This window comes from Canis lupus, unplaced genomic scaffold (assembly GCF_011100685.1).
Source record: "Canis lupus familiaris isolate Mischka breed German Shepherd unplaced genomic scaffold, alternate assembly UU_Cfam_GSD_1.0 chrUn_S2206H2406, whole genome shotgun sequence".
NCBI classification, from domain to species: domain Eukaryota; kingdom Metazoa; phylum Chordata; class Mammalia; order Carnivora; family Canidae; genus Canis; species Canis lupus.
The window spans coordinates 21933-35533 of record NW_023331089.1 but is presented as its reverse complement, the minus strand read 5'-3'; the positions used below and the strand labels follow the sequence as shown (position 1 = coordinate 35533).

General features: G+C 49.6%; 1 pseudogene; it reads left to right on the top strand.

The window, feature by feature from the left end:
• The first annotated feature begins 5094 nt into the window (after positions 1-5094).
• On the top strand, positions 5095-13601 carry LOC119879030 (annotated as a pseudogene).

Genomic DNA, 13601 nt, shown 5'->3' with positions numbered 1-13601 from the left:
CAACACTGAAAAGTAACTGTGTGCCATTCACAGGAAGGTGGAAGCACCTCAAGTGTCCGCCCACAGATGAATGTATAAACAAAACATGGTCTATCCCTACCATGGAAGCTCTGACAGCTAGAATTGGATAAAATGGCATATTTGGTGTTGTTTATATTTTACCATATTTAAAAATCTCTCCCCCCCCCAATGATGCAATGGTTAACATGGACAACAAGGTAGTTATTCTTCTCCTAGCTTCTGAAAATGTGCGGGTTGATAGACACCAGGATAAAATTAGGGACCTCCGAAGGTGGTCTCCCATTTGATAAAGGTTATAAAAAAGAGGGGAGAAAAGATCCATCCATGAGTGTTCCCCAAACTTTCCTGACTTACCATTTGAGAATTTATTTTCCTCTGTGCATAGATTTGTTCTAGGCCATTCTGGGGCTATTATTTTGCTTATGTGATAAAGATCCTCTTCTTTGGTGATGAGTTAACAGTAGCATTTCTCTCAAGGCTGCTACACCTCCCTTTCTTTATATAAAAGGAGAAGCAAGTGCTTGCAGAAGGAACCCATTTCTAGTGAATTTAGGTAAAGATGCAAATATGAAAGCTTTGAATGCAGATTCTAGTTTTACCAAAAAGTCTGAACAGAATAGAGAATCCAGAAGTGGACTCTCAACTTTATGGTAAACTAATATTCGATCAAGGAGGAAAGACTATCCACTGGAAAAAAGACAGTCTCTTCAATAAATGGTGCTGGGAAAATTGGACATCCACTTTCTTGCACCATACACAATGATAAACTCAAAATGGATGAAAGATCTCAATGTGAGACAAGATTCCATCAAAATCCTAGAGGAGAACACAGGCAACACCCTTTGAACTTGGCCACAGCAACTTCTTGCAAGATACATCCGTGAAGGCAAGAGAAACAAAAGCAAAAATGAACTATTGGGACTTCATCAAGATAAGAAGCCTCTGCACAGCAAAGGATACAGTCAACAAAACTAAAAGACAACCTGCAGAATGGGAGAAGATATTTGCAAATGACGTATCAGATAAAGGGCTAGTTTCCAAGATCTATAAAGAACTTATTAAACTCAACACCCAAGAAACAAACAATCCAATCATGAAATGGGCAAAACACATGAAGAGAAATCTCACAGAGGAAGACATAGACATGGCCAACATGCACATGAGAAAATGCTCCGCATCATTTGCCATCAGGGAAATACAAATCAAAACCACAATGAGATCCCACCTTATCCCAGTGAGAATGGGGAAAATTGACAAGGCAGGAAACCACAAATGTTGGAGAGGATGCAGAGAAAAGGGAACCCTCCTGCACTGTTGTTGGGAATGTGACCTGGTGCAGCCACTCTGGAAAACTCTGTGGAGGTTCCTCAAAGGGTTAAAAATAGATCTGCCCTACCCAGCAATTGCACTGCTGGGGCATTACCCCAAAGATAGAGATGCAATGAAACGCCGGGACACCTGCACCCCAATGTTTCTAGCAGCAATGTGCACAATAGCCAAACTGTGGAAGGAGCCTCGGTGTCTATCGACAGATGATGGATAAAGAAGCTGTGGTCTCTGTATACAGTGGGATATTCCTCAGCCATTAGTAATGACAAATACCCACCATTTGCCTCGATGTGGATGGACCTGGAGCGTATTATGCTGAGTGAAATAAGTCAATCAGAGGACAAACAGTATATGGTCTCATTCATTTGGGGAATATAAAAAATAGTGAAAGGGAATAAAGGGGAAAGGACAGAAAATGCTGGAAAATATCAGGAAGGGAGACAGAATATGAGAGGCTCCTAACTCTGGGAAATGAACTAGGGGTGGTGAAGGGTAGGAGGGCAGGGGGTGGGGGTGAGTGGGTGACGGGGACTGAGGGGGGCACTTGATGGGATGAGCAATGGGTGTTATTCTATATGTTGGCAAATTGAACACCAATAAAAAATAAATTTATATAAAAAAAACTGAAAAAATCCCTCTCAACCATCATCTTTGCCTTTATTACCAAACGAAGAGGTAAAAAAAAAAAAAAAAAAACAACAAAACACAAAAAAAAAAGAACAACAAAAAGCAAAAAGAACAACAACAACAAAAAACTCATCTTTATTCCCTGAAACATCGAGTCATTCTTATTGCTGAAAACCACTTTGCCGTGCAAGGACAAGACCCTGGACGTCCTTCTAAATCACTCTTAAACTACCGTTAAGGACGGTGGCCAGGACCGAGGAGGGGGATGTGTTCCTTGTTGCAAACATTGTCCTTTGCCATTGGAGGGAAGAAGCATGTGTGCGCCATCGGGGAACCCCGGCCTGCGCTTCCTGCCCACGGTCGGTCTGTCCTCCCGTAAAACGCCTCCATATCAGCTCCCAAGTCAGCGAGGAGCCACCAGGGCGGTCAGCGACGGCAGGAGGAAACTGGCAGAAGTGGAGTAAATAAGTGTCCTCTGCTTTATATTCATCATCCTGTGTCATCCTCGCAGGGATTTCCCAAGGCGGGTCGTCTGAGACAAGGGACAGCTGAGCTTGTCTCACGTGCGTCCAAAGCACCGGAGCCCCTGGTTGAACCGAGGTGTGAGGGGGCCCAGGGAAAGTCCCCGCCTAGCATCTTCCCGGGAGACCAGCATCGTGGGACGGCCACGGGGTCCCTGGAGGGATCCTGCAGCTCGCGCTCCTGATCTCCTGCACCCTCGGTCCGAGGTGCGGGTGTGCGACAGCTGCCCTGGGCCAGAGACCAGCCTAGAGCCCTGATCTCTCGCTGCCTCCGCCGGGACTAATACAGTATCGGTGAACAAGTACAAAGATGGGGACATTTCATCCCTAAAGAGAACTTCTCAAAATTCGTATTCGTAATATCTGTCCTCTGGCCGTGTTGTCATTCCAATTCCATGCTGACGCCTGGGAATGGTGTGATCTGGGGCTTGTATCCACACGCCCCTGCCACCATGTCTGAGTAGCTGCTGGTAGGCTTGGGGGGGCGTTGGGTTCTCCCACGATGTCCTCTTTATAAGGTTGACGTGCGTGGAGAAGCTCGATGTTTGGAAAGGATGCACATCCCGTCCTGAGTATGCATTTGACTCCCAGGGGCGCGTGTAAGAGTCGGGCTTTCCTCTCTGGGGTCGTGTGAACCCGAGGAGGGAAGCGGGGGCTCTCTTGGGAAGAAGCTGGGCTGACCACCAGAAATCAGTGGGTCCACAGAACACTCCTCGGGCGGGACGTGAATTAAAACGGGGTCTTGTAGAAACATCACCTCTCTCTTTCCAGAAGACTTCCCGGCCGAGCCCTTGCTACCCTCCTGTTCACTGTTCTCCCATCACCGAGGCTCCCGTGGGAGGGGGCTTCCTCTTGCCCTGCAGTCCTCTTGGGAATGGACGTACCGAACGCCAAGATGCCTACAGCTAAAGACACGACTGTCCATTTGTCATCCCCGTCTCTCCACCGCCGGAAATGGAACCCCTCATCAAGCGCCATGAATGCTCAGAGGGCAAAACTCACGACCCGGCTGTGGTCCCACAGTCGTGGAAAATGTGCACTGAGCTGTGAGAATTGCCAGAAGTCTTGTGTTTCTGTTTTCTTTCATTGTGTTTTTTGTTTTGCTCTTCTCTGAACCCAGCCATTGGGGACATTGTGGCATTTTATCAAACGTGCCATCACTAAACCTAACATTTCAACATTCTTATATTCTCTAACCTTCCAACAAGTTGGGGAAAGAGCTCTCAAAGTATGGATTTTCAGGTGGTAAATACACGGAATCTCCGAGACTCAAAGAGAAATGCATGTTTACAATTTGCGGTTTTGACGGGAAGTGGTGTTTTCTCATTTGGTTCTCATCATGCTGCCGCATTGCAAATGACATAATGATACTGAATCTGAGCACAGGCACTTGTAATGATAGGATGCGAGGGAATCATAGAAAGACGGTCCCCGTTGCAAGGAAGTGTTGTGGCTCCGCTGCAGCTGGAGGGACAGTTGGCAATTTGCAACCTCTTCGCGGCTGAAGATGTTTAACAGATAAGATGGGATCGCTTCCCCAGGTGAGCTCCAGGTGGAGAAAATACTTGGCTTCCCATTCCTTCGAGAGGGAGGAAATGGCAAGAAAAGAAAACGCTGAGAGAGAGAGACAGACAATAAATCAAAAGCTAAATGACACCCGAGAATGGATGTTGAGTACTTAGGAGCCCAAATATCAGCACTGCCTCATTAGACACATGAAAGGGGACATGCAGCGGAATTATCGCAGCCGCACAGGCTCTTCCAAGCAGCAGCCTGGGCTGGTGGTGCCTTCATTCAGCCGAGGAGGGGGCCGGCCCGGGCAGCAGCTGTGCCCGCCACTGGGAGGAGGGGATGTGGGGACAAGGTGTCACCCTCAAGGGCTCGCCTGGAGAAGAGCGAGAGCACAGAGCATCCCGTCCGCGGGGGGACGAGCGCTGACGAGATGCTGCAGGAGCTCCTGCGGTTAGGAGGCTCCTGGGGCCCCCGGGTCTGAGCAAAGGGTCCCACAAGTGACACGGAGAGAAGCAGAAGGGGGGGGTGAGGCGCACAGAGCGGTTGCAACAGGCTTTGGGGGGAGGGGGGGACCACAGTCCAGGCCCGTGGCCAGGACGCCGTGGGGAGGTAGCTGGCGGGGCTGCGGGGACCCACAGGGCACGGCTGAGGCTTGAACCCGCTTCTGAGAACGAGAGGGGCCGGAGGGGCAGCAGAACCAGCACATCCTGGTCCTCGGGGACAATCCCAGCGAGTGGCCTTCGAGACGGCCTTCCTTTAAAATCCCTTGGTTAAGGACATCGCAGCAAAGAACCGCGGATAATCGGATAATCCGCAGAGGAGAAATGAGCGTGACGTGGGTCCAGCCTTCGATCTCCAGGGTCGGTCGGCGGGACTGGGGCAGCGGCCCAGGGAGGTGCAGGCATGGGAGCTCCCCGGGGCAAGGAGGGCCCACACCCCCGAGCTCGGGCACTGGCGGGGCTCAGCCCGGGGACGTGCCGGGCCACTCAGGAGAGGAGCACGTGGGCCCGGGGCTCCCTGGAGGCATCAGGCTGCTCTCGGCAGGTGTGTCCACTAGGGTCTGCTCCACCTGCAGGGGCCCACGATGCCGGGTGACCCTGTGGCCAGCACGGCCGCCCGCCGCCCCGAAATGGAGCCGCAGCTCAAGGCCGACTGTGGGAGGAGGACATGGAGGCGGAAACGGTGCAGTTTCCATGGTGAGCCGCGGGCACCTGCCGGCGTGGCTGCATCGGGGCCTTTCCCGGGACGTGCGGCCCCTCAGCACCAGGAGCTGGGGCGGCCCAGGGGCTCAGTGCGGGAAGCGTCTGCCTTGGGCTCAGGCCGTGACCTCAGAGTCCTGGGATCGAGCCCCGCGTTCCCGCCGGCAGCGGAAGGTCTGCTTCTCCCTCTGCCCTCCCGCCCCCTGCTCATGCTTGGTCTCTGCCCAAATAAATATATAAAATCTTACAAAAAAAAAAAAAGAAGCCAGAAGCTTTTTATTCCTTTCAAGCAAGTTTTAACTGCGCGGATAGCCCCAAAGCCTTGCCGCAGGATTGTGTCCTCAGCGCACATCAGCCTGTCCCGCCACCGCGTGGGATGTCCCGTCTGCAGCACCGTCCTGCTCCTCCCGCCCCAACTTTCTGCCCTGCAGACAGTGATAGAGCGGAGCAAGGCGCAGGCCTCTAAGCGGGGCACAGCGGTGGGGGGGGCCCTTCTTGCTGCTTCTTCAGCTCCCAGGGGGTGGGGACATTTGTATGTCACACCCCACATTATTGCCTGATTTTTTCCTAATTTAAAAAAAATCGAAGGAAGGGAAGATGGCAGAGGAGTAGGGTCCCCAAATCACCTGTTCCCACCAAATTACCTAGATAATCTTCAAATCATCCTGAAAATCTACGAATTCGGCCTGAGATTTAAAGAGAGACCAGCTGGAATGCTACAGTGAGAAGAGTTCAGCTTCTATCCAGGTAGGAAGAAGGGGAAAAGAAATAAAGAAACAAAAGGCCTCCAAGGGGGAGGGGCCCCACGAGGAGCCGGGCTGAGGCCGGGGCGAGTGTCCCCAGGACAGGAGAGCCCCGTCCCGGAGGAGCAGGAGCTGCACCAACCTTCCCGGGAGGAAAGGGGCTCGCGGGGAGTTAGAGCAAGACCCAGGAGGGCGGGGATGCCCTCGGGCTCCCTGAGACACTAACAGACACCTGCACCCCGGGAGAGTGCGCTGAGCTCCCTAAGGGCTGCAGCACGCAGGGCGGGACCCAGAGCAGCTCCGAGGTGCTCCGGGGCGGCTCCGCGGAGGGGGCTGCGGGGCGGGAGCAGCTGGGGGGGGCCAGGGCAGAGGAAGAGGCTCCGGGGAGAGGGCTGCGGGGGCGGGAGCAGCTCAGAGGGGCTCAGGTGGTGGCTCCGCGGAAGGGGCTGTGGGGCTGGAGCAGCTGGCTGGGGGGCTTGGGACGGAGGAAGAGGCTCCGGGAGGAGGTGCGGGGCGGGAGCAGCTTGGAGGGGCTCAGGCGGAGGAAGACGCTCCGCGGAGGGGGCTGCGGGGCGGGAACAGCTTGGAGGGGCTCGGGCGGAGGAAGAGAGAGGGGCTGAAGGGGCTGGGGAAGCAGGGAGGGGAGGGGGGAGGGAAGAGGAGGGGGGGGGGGAGGGAGGAGGGAGCGGGGCGGGAGGGGGGGAGGAGGAAGGAGAAAAGGAGGGGGGCGGAGGAGGGGGAGGGGATGGGAGAGGGGGGGGGAGAAGCGAGGAAGAGAAGAGGAGGGGAGGAGAGAGGGAGAAGAGGGGAGGGGAGAGGAGGAGGAAGAGGCGGAAGGAGAGGGGATCGAGGGGCGGGGAGAAGCAGGGGGGGGGGGGGGGGGGCCGCGGAGGGGGCTGCATGGAGGGAGCAGCTTGGAGGGGCTAGGGCAGAGGAAGAGGCTCCGCGGAGGGGTCTGCGGGGCGGGAGCGCAAATCCAACAGCGCAGGCCCCACAGCACAGGGCGCCAGGACACAGCCCAGGATCTGGCCTCCCCCGGGACAGGCAGAGGCCCGGAGGGCCCAGGACAGCGAGGACGCTCCTGCCCCAGGCTGAGCAGATCAGCGGCCCCGCCCTGGAGCCTCAAGGCCCTGCAGACCAAGAGCTTTGTAGTTACTGCAGGAGCTGACTCCAGGGCTCCAGACCTGCTTCCGCCCCTGCGGTTGTTACTCCAGGGGCCTCACGGGGTAAACAACCCCCACTGAGCCCTGCACCAGGCAGGGGGCAGAGCAGCTCCCCCAAGTGCTAATACCTGAGAATCAGCACAACAGGCCCCTCCCCCAGAAGACCAGCTAGACGGACAACTTCCAGGGGAATTCAAGGGACTTAAAGTATACAGAATCAGAAGATACTACCCCGTGGTTTTGTTTTGCTTTGTTTTGTTTTCTTTGTTTTGCTTTTTTAAAAATTTTTTTATTTATTATGATAGTCACAGAGAGAGAGAGAGGCAGAGACACAGGCAGAGGGAGAGAAGCATGCGCCATGCAACGGGAGCCCGATGTGGGATTCGATCCCGGGTCTCCAGGATCGGGCCCTGGCCAAAGGCAGGCGCCAAACTTGCTGTGCCACCCCAGGTATCCCTTGTTTTGCTTTTTGATTTCTGTTTGCTTCCCCCAACCTTTTTTTCCCTGTATTCCCTTTTCTTCTTTTTTTTTCTTTTTTCTTCCTTTTGTCTTTTTTCTTTTTCTCTTTTCTTTCCTTCTTTCTCTCCTCTCTTTTTCTCCTTTTCACCAATACAACTTGTTTTTGGCCACTCTGCACTGAGCCAAAATGACTAGAAGGAAAACCTCACCTCGAAAGAATTCAGAAACAGTCCTCTTCTCCACAGAGTTACAAAATCTGGATTACAATTCAATGTCAGAAAGCCAATTGTCAGAGAGCTGGAGAAAAGACAGGCAAATAGATCCTCACCCCAGCAAGAAGAAGAGGGTTAAAAACGATTTGAGCAGAACTCAATGAAATAGAGACCAGGAAAAACCTGCGACTGATCAACACAAAATCAGGAGTTGGTTCTTTGAAAGAATTAGTAAGATAAACCATTAGCCAGCCTTATTAAAAAGAAGAGAGAAAGACTCAAATTAATAAATCATGAATGACAAAGGGGAGATCACTACCAACACCAAGGAAATACAAACGATTTTAAAAACTTATTATGGGCAGCCATATGCCAATAAATTAGGCAATCTAGAAGAAATGGACAGATTTCTGGAAAACCACGATTAACCAAACCTGGAACAGGAAGAAATAGAAAGCCTGAAGAGGCCGATAACCAGGGAGGAAATTGACGCAGTCATCAAAACCCTCCAAAGACACAAAAGTCCAGGGCCAGATGGCTTCCCTGAGGAATTCTATCAAACGCTTAACGAAGACACCGTACCTATTCTACTACAGCTGTTTAAAAGACAGAAAGAGATGGAGTACTTCCAAACTTCTTCTATGAGGCCAGCATCACCTTAATTCCAAAACCCAACAAAGACCCCACCCAGAAGGAGAATTAGAGACCAATATCCCTGATGAACATGGATGCAAAAATTCTCAACAGGATACTAGCCAATAGAGGCCAACAATATATTAAGAAGATGATTCAAAATGACCAAGTGGGATTTATACCCGGGATGCAATGCTGGTTCAACACACGTAAAACAATCAATGTGACTGACCATATCAGCAAGAGAAAAAACAAGAACCATCTGACCCTCTCAATAGAGGCAGAGAAAGCATTTGACAAAATAGAGCATCCGTTCCTGATCAAAACTCTTCAGAGTGTAGGGAGAGAGGGAATATTCTTCAGCATCTTAAAAGCCATCTACGAGAACCCACAGCAACTTTCTCAATGGGGAACCACTGGGAGCCTTTCCCCTAAGATCAGGAACAGGACAGGGATGTCCACTCTCACCACTGCTATTCAACATAGCACTAGAAGTCCTAGCCTCAGCCATCAGGCAACAAAAAGGAATAAAAGGCGTTCAAATTGGCAAAGAAAAATTCAAACTCTCCCTCTTCGCAGATGACATGATACTTTACATAGAAAACCCAAAAGAGTCCACCCCAAGATTGCTAGAACTCATACAGCAATTTGGCAGTGTGGCAGGATACAAAATCAATGCCCAGAAGTCAGTGGCATTTCTGTACACTAACAACGAGACTGAAGAAAGAGAAATTAAGGAGTCAATCCCATTTACAATTGCACCCAAAAGCATAAGATACCTAGGAATCAACCTAACCAAAGAGGTAAAGGATCTATACCCTAAAAACTACAGAACGCTTCTGAAAGAAATGGAGGAAGACACAAAGAGATGGAAAAATATTCCATGCTCATGGATTGGAAGAATTAATGTTGTGAAAATGCCAATGCTACCCAGGGCAATTTACACATTCAATGCAATCCCTATCAAAATACCATGGACTTTCTTCAGAGAGTTGATACAAATCATCTTAAGATATGTGTGGAATCAGAAAAACCCCGAATAGCCAGGGGGATATTGAAAAAGAAAACCATATCTGGGGGCATCACAATGCCAGATTTCAGGTTGTACTACAAAGCTGTGGTCATCAAGACAGTGTGGTCCTGACACAAAAACAGACACATAGATCAATGGAACAGAAGAGAGAATCCAGAAGTGGACCCTCAACTTTATGGTCAACTAACATTCTACAAAGCAGGAAAGACTACCCACTGGAAAAAAAGACAGTCTCTTCAATAAATGGTGCTGGGAACACTGGACATCCACATGCAGAAGAATGAAACTGGATCATTCTCTTACATCATACACAAAGATAAACTCAAAATGATGTAAGATCTAAATGTGAGACAAGATTCCATCAAAATCCTAGAGGAGAACACAGGCAACACCCTTTTTGAACTCGGCCACAGTAACTTCTTGCAAGATACATCCATGACGGCAAGAGAAACAAAAGGAGAAATGAACTATTGGGACTTCATCAAGATAAGAAGCTTCTGCACAGCAAAACTGAAAGACAACCTACAGAACGGGAGAAGATATTTGCAAATGACACACCAGATAAAGGGTTAGAAACCAAGATCTATAAAGAACTTATTAAACTCAAAAGCAAAGAAACAACCAATCCAATCATGAATTGAGCAAAAGACATGAACAGAAATCTCACAGAGGGAGACATAGACTGGCCACCAAGCACATAAGAAAATGCTCCACATCACTGGCCATCAGGAAATACAAATCAAAACCACCATGAGATCCCACCTCACACCAGTGAGAATGGAGAACATTAACAAGGCAGGAAACAACAATTTTTTGTCTGCTTTTTATTTAAAAAATGACCATGATTCTTTTGGGAGGTGATACAAGATTGCTTTCCAGTCAGATCATAATTTCCACAATTTCTGTAATAACTATAAATTTGAAAGTTTCTCACTCTCCCCACCCCAATTCACTTTTGGCACCTGTGTGTGAAATGTCACTTCCAAAAAAAGGGGGAAAATATGCTGAATACTGGGTTTTCATCACACAGTACTCCTTTCGTGAGGAAAAATGTTCTGGTTGCTAAATTGAGAATATTGATACAAGAATGCTTAACAATATCTCATCAGTAAAAGCCTTTTTCTAACCAACTCTATGGCTGTCTCAAAAAAATTACATAGAAATAGCAGCCAATTCCTAGAGGTAAAAAGGCAATGGCTTATCTTCTCCTTTTCCACTTCTCCTAATTTTACATTTAGAATTAGAGCAAATCTATGAGAGGTAGCAGAAGGTCTGGCACAGGCTCTGGCTTCATGATTTGAAAATACAATTTCAACTCATCACATTCTTCAGAAGAACTCATTATACTTAAAAGAAACACACAAAGAGGCTCTCTTCACCTCTGCATGCAGAGGTTGACCAGAAGGACATACATTGGTTACCAACAGAGAAGGATGAGCCTACGATCTGGCAATTAGGAGATGGTGTATCCAAAGATATAGTCTTGACCTGGTTAGAAAACTGTGTCATTTGTAAAGTATATTACTCTTGAGTCTTCACTTACTTGCTAAAAAGAAGCTTCTACACAAAAATCAGGATGCTACAGGAGAGAAATAGCTAACACAGGCTATAGTTGGCTAATATTTAAATACAAAGAATTCACTTCATTTTTCATATGTGTGAAGGGTTTGTGCGCTTGTTTTAACTGACCTATTTGGCCCAATTCATATTTATTTTTATATTTTATCCACCGTGCTTCAGATCCATGGGGTATGCCACAAAAACTTAATCCCAAAAATCTCCTCAGTTTTTATTAGAGCTTAATGGATTTATTTGAATACTTCTGTTAAGCTGATAAGAGTTAGTGGAGAGTCTTATCCTACTCCCTTCCCCAAACCTAATTAGACATTTTTATTTCAAACAAAAGATGGTGATATTATAAAACTAGGGAGGGAAATAAGATTGCTATGACAGTACACTTCTTTTTAGTTAACACTTATTTCTTACCTATAGCACTACTGTGTATATAAAACTTTTGGGAAGGAGAAGGGAAGAAGGAATTCCAAAGCCTCCCAACAAAGTAGCCATTCCAATGCATGGACAAGGGCTTATTTCTCCTGCAGCCACTGATTCACACAATCTTTTTCCCCTTTTAAAGAAGTATGTGTGAATGAGGTTGGGGAGAGCAGGAACACATCAAGGCGTCAACTATACTCTTCTCTTAATGAGCCCGCCCTAATGTCCTTAGTGGCGACTGACTTCATCGCCATCTTGGCTTTCACGGTAAGCAACATCTTTCTTTAAAACTTTTCTTGTTCTTGCTGCTTTTCTTGCCGTCTTGTCTTTGTTCTCGGACATGTTTTTGGCTCTGATTTCTCTCATTAGGTCAAAGAATACCTTGTCCACATTGGCTCGCGTTTTAGCTGATGTCTCACGTACTGCCACACCCCACTCCTCTGCTTTAGTTCCTTGCCTCTTCGATGGGCACCTGCCTCCGCTCCTCTAGGTCGGACTTGTTTCCATGACAAGCAATGGACTGGCCTTTTTTTTTTCTGGACCACATATCCATAATGGACATACAGTGCCCCAAGGCCCCTCAGATGCAAGAAAAATATCGTCCTTGTCTATGCTATACACCAACCAAGTAACACAACTGCTGCCACATCCTGGGCTCTCCTGGAAAGAGAGGTTCCTATAGACACTGGCGTGTGACCGTCCACATCCAGCTGTCCATTGAGCCTTGGGAGGCATAGCTACTGAGGTCTCCTCAATGCAGGAGAGAGTCGAACTTGAGGCCGCGGGCTTATCCCACCTGCAGGGGAGGTCTCCCCTGTTCTTCCTCAGTCCCTTGTTGGATGCCACCATACCAGAGAAGGTCAGCCCTCCCCAGTCCCCTTGGCTATGTAGGGAGCCCCATGACATCAACTGAGTGAACTGCAATGGAGTTTGTCTACTTTATGGATGGTATGAGCACCATGCTACAGGGGGGGAGCTCATGTGGAATATTTATGTCCCTAATAAAGGACACAACCCACCCAACAGTCAGCAGTAGAAGCCAAGCTTTAGGCTGCCATTTAGCTCTGGATGCCCTGGTCAGCAAATGGTTCCATCAGCACCTCTTACAAACTCTTGGGCCACTGTCTAAGAGTTGTTCCTTTAGGGTAAGGAACTCAGGGCACTCTTGCCTCAGAGATACCCCAAATATAAATCAAAATCACAGATGTCCCCCACATGCAGTAAGGCCACAATGCAAGGGCCTCCCTGGGACACCACTTGTCCTCCTTGGTGTTCCAACATTACAGATCGTGGCCAGACGCTCATTTTGCTTCTCAGGATACATAATGCTGGCCCTATAGGAGGGACTCAATAAGTAAAATCCCACCTCCCCTGGAGACCACAAGCAGCCAGTGGAACTGAGAGGCACACACTGGTCTCCTCAAACAACTCCTATCTTAAGCTTCAAGGTGTCAAACGGGCCTCCAGTGGAGGCCATCAGGGCCTTGACAACACAGAGTTTCAAGACAAAAGGATGCACGTGCAGTTATCCACAAGCCGACTTCGGACTGCCCCTGGGATGGGAGACCAGAGTGGCTGCTATCGGCGTGGGAAAGAGGGGCACTGGTCCAAAGAGTGTCCAGTAGATCGCACAGGTCGTGTGGCGGACTTTACTGAGCAGTATAACGGACAGTATGGAGCAGTGCGCACGCCGTACACCCTGGGCTGCGGGGAACCCACGTGTTACAAACGATGCATATGGAGCATCGACTCTTAGAAGCGCTACCGGGTCCGCTCTTATGAGGCAGTGGCGGCGGCAGCAGCAGCCTCTGCGTACAACTGCGCGGAGCAGTCCATGTCCCATCTGCCTCACGACCAGAGCACAGCTGGGACCAGTCACCCCAACCCCACTTCTGTTGATCCCTACGACAGACACCTGTTGCCGAGCTCAGGGGCTGCTGCCACTTCGGCTCTGTGGCTGCTGCCGCTGCCAACACCTCGTCCTACTATGGAAGGGACAGGAGCCCCCTTCGTCGTGCCACAGCTGTGCTCCCCACGGTTATGGGCCAGAGAGTGAGCTGCCGCAGGCCTCAGCAGCTGCACGGATTCTCTGTATGGCATGGCCCAGTGTGAGCGGGAGCACATGTGGACCGAGCACGGTGCTCAGCCTTTTGA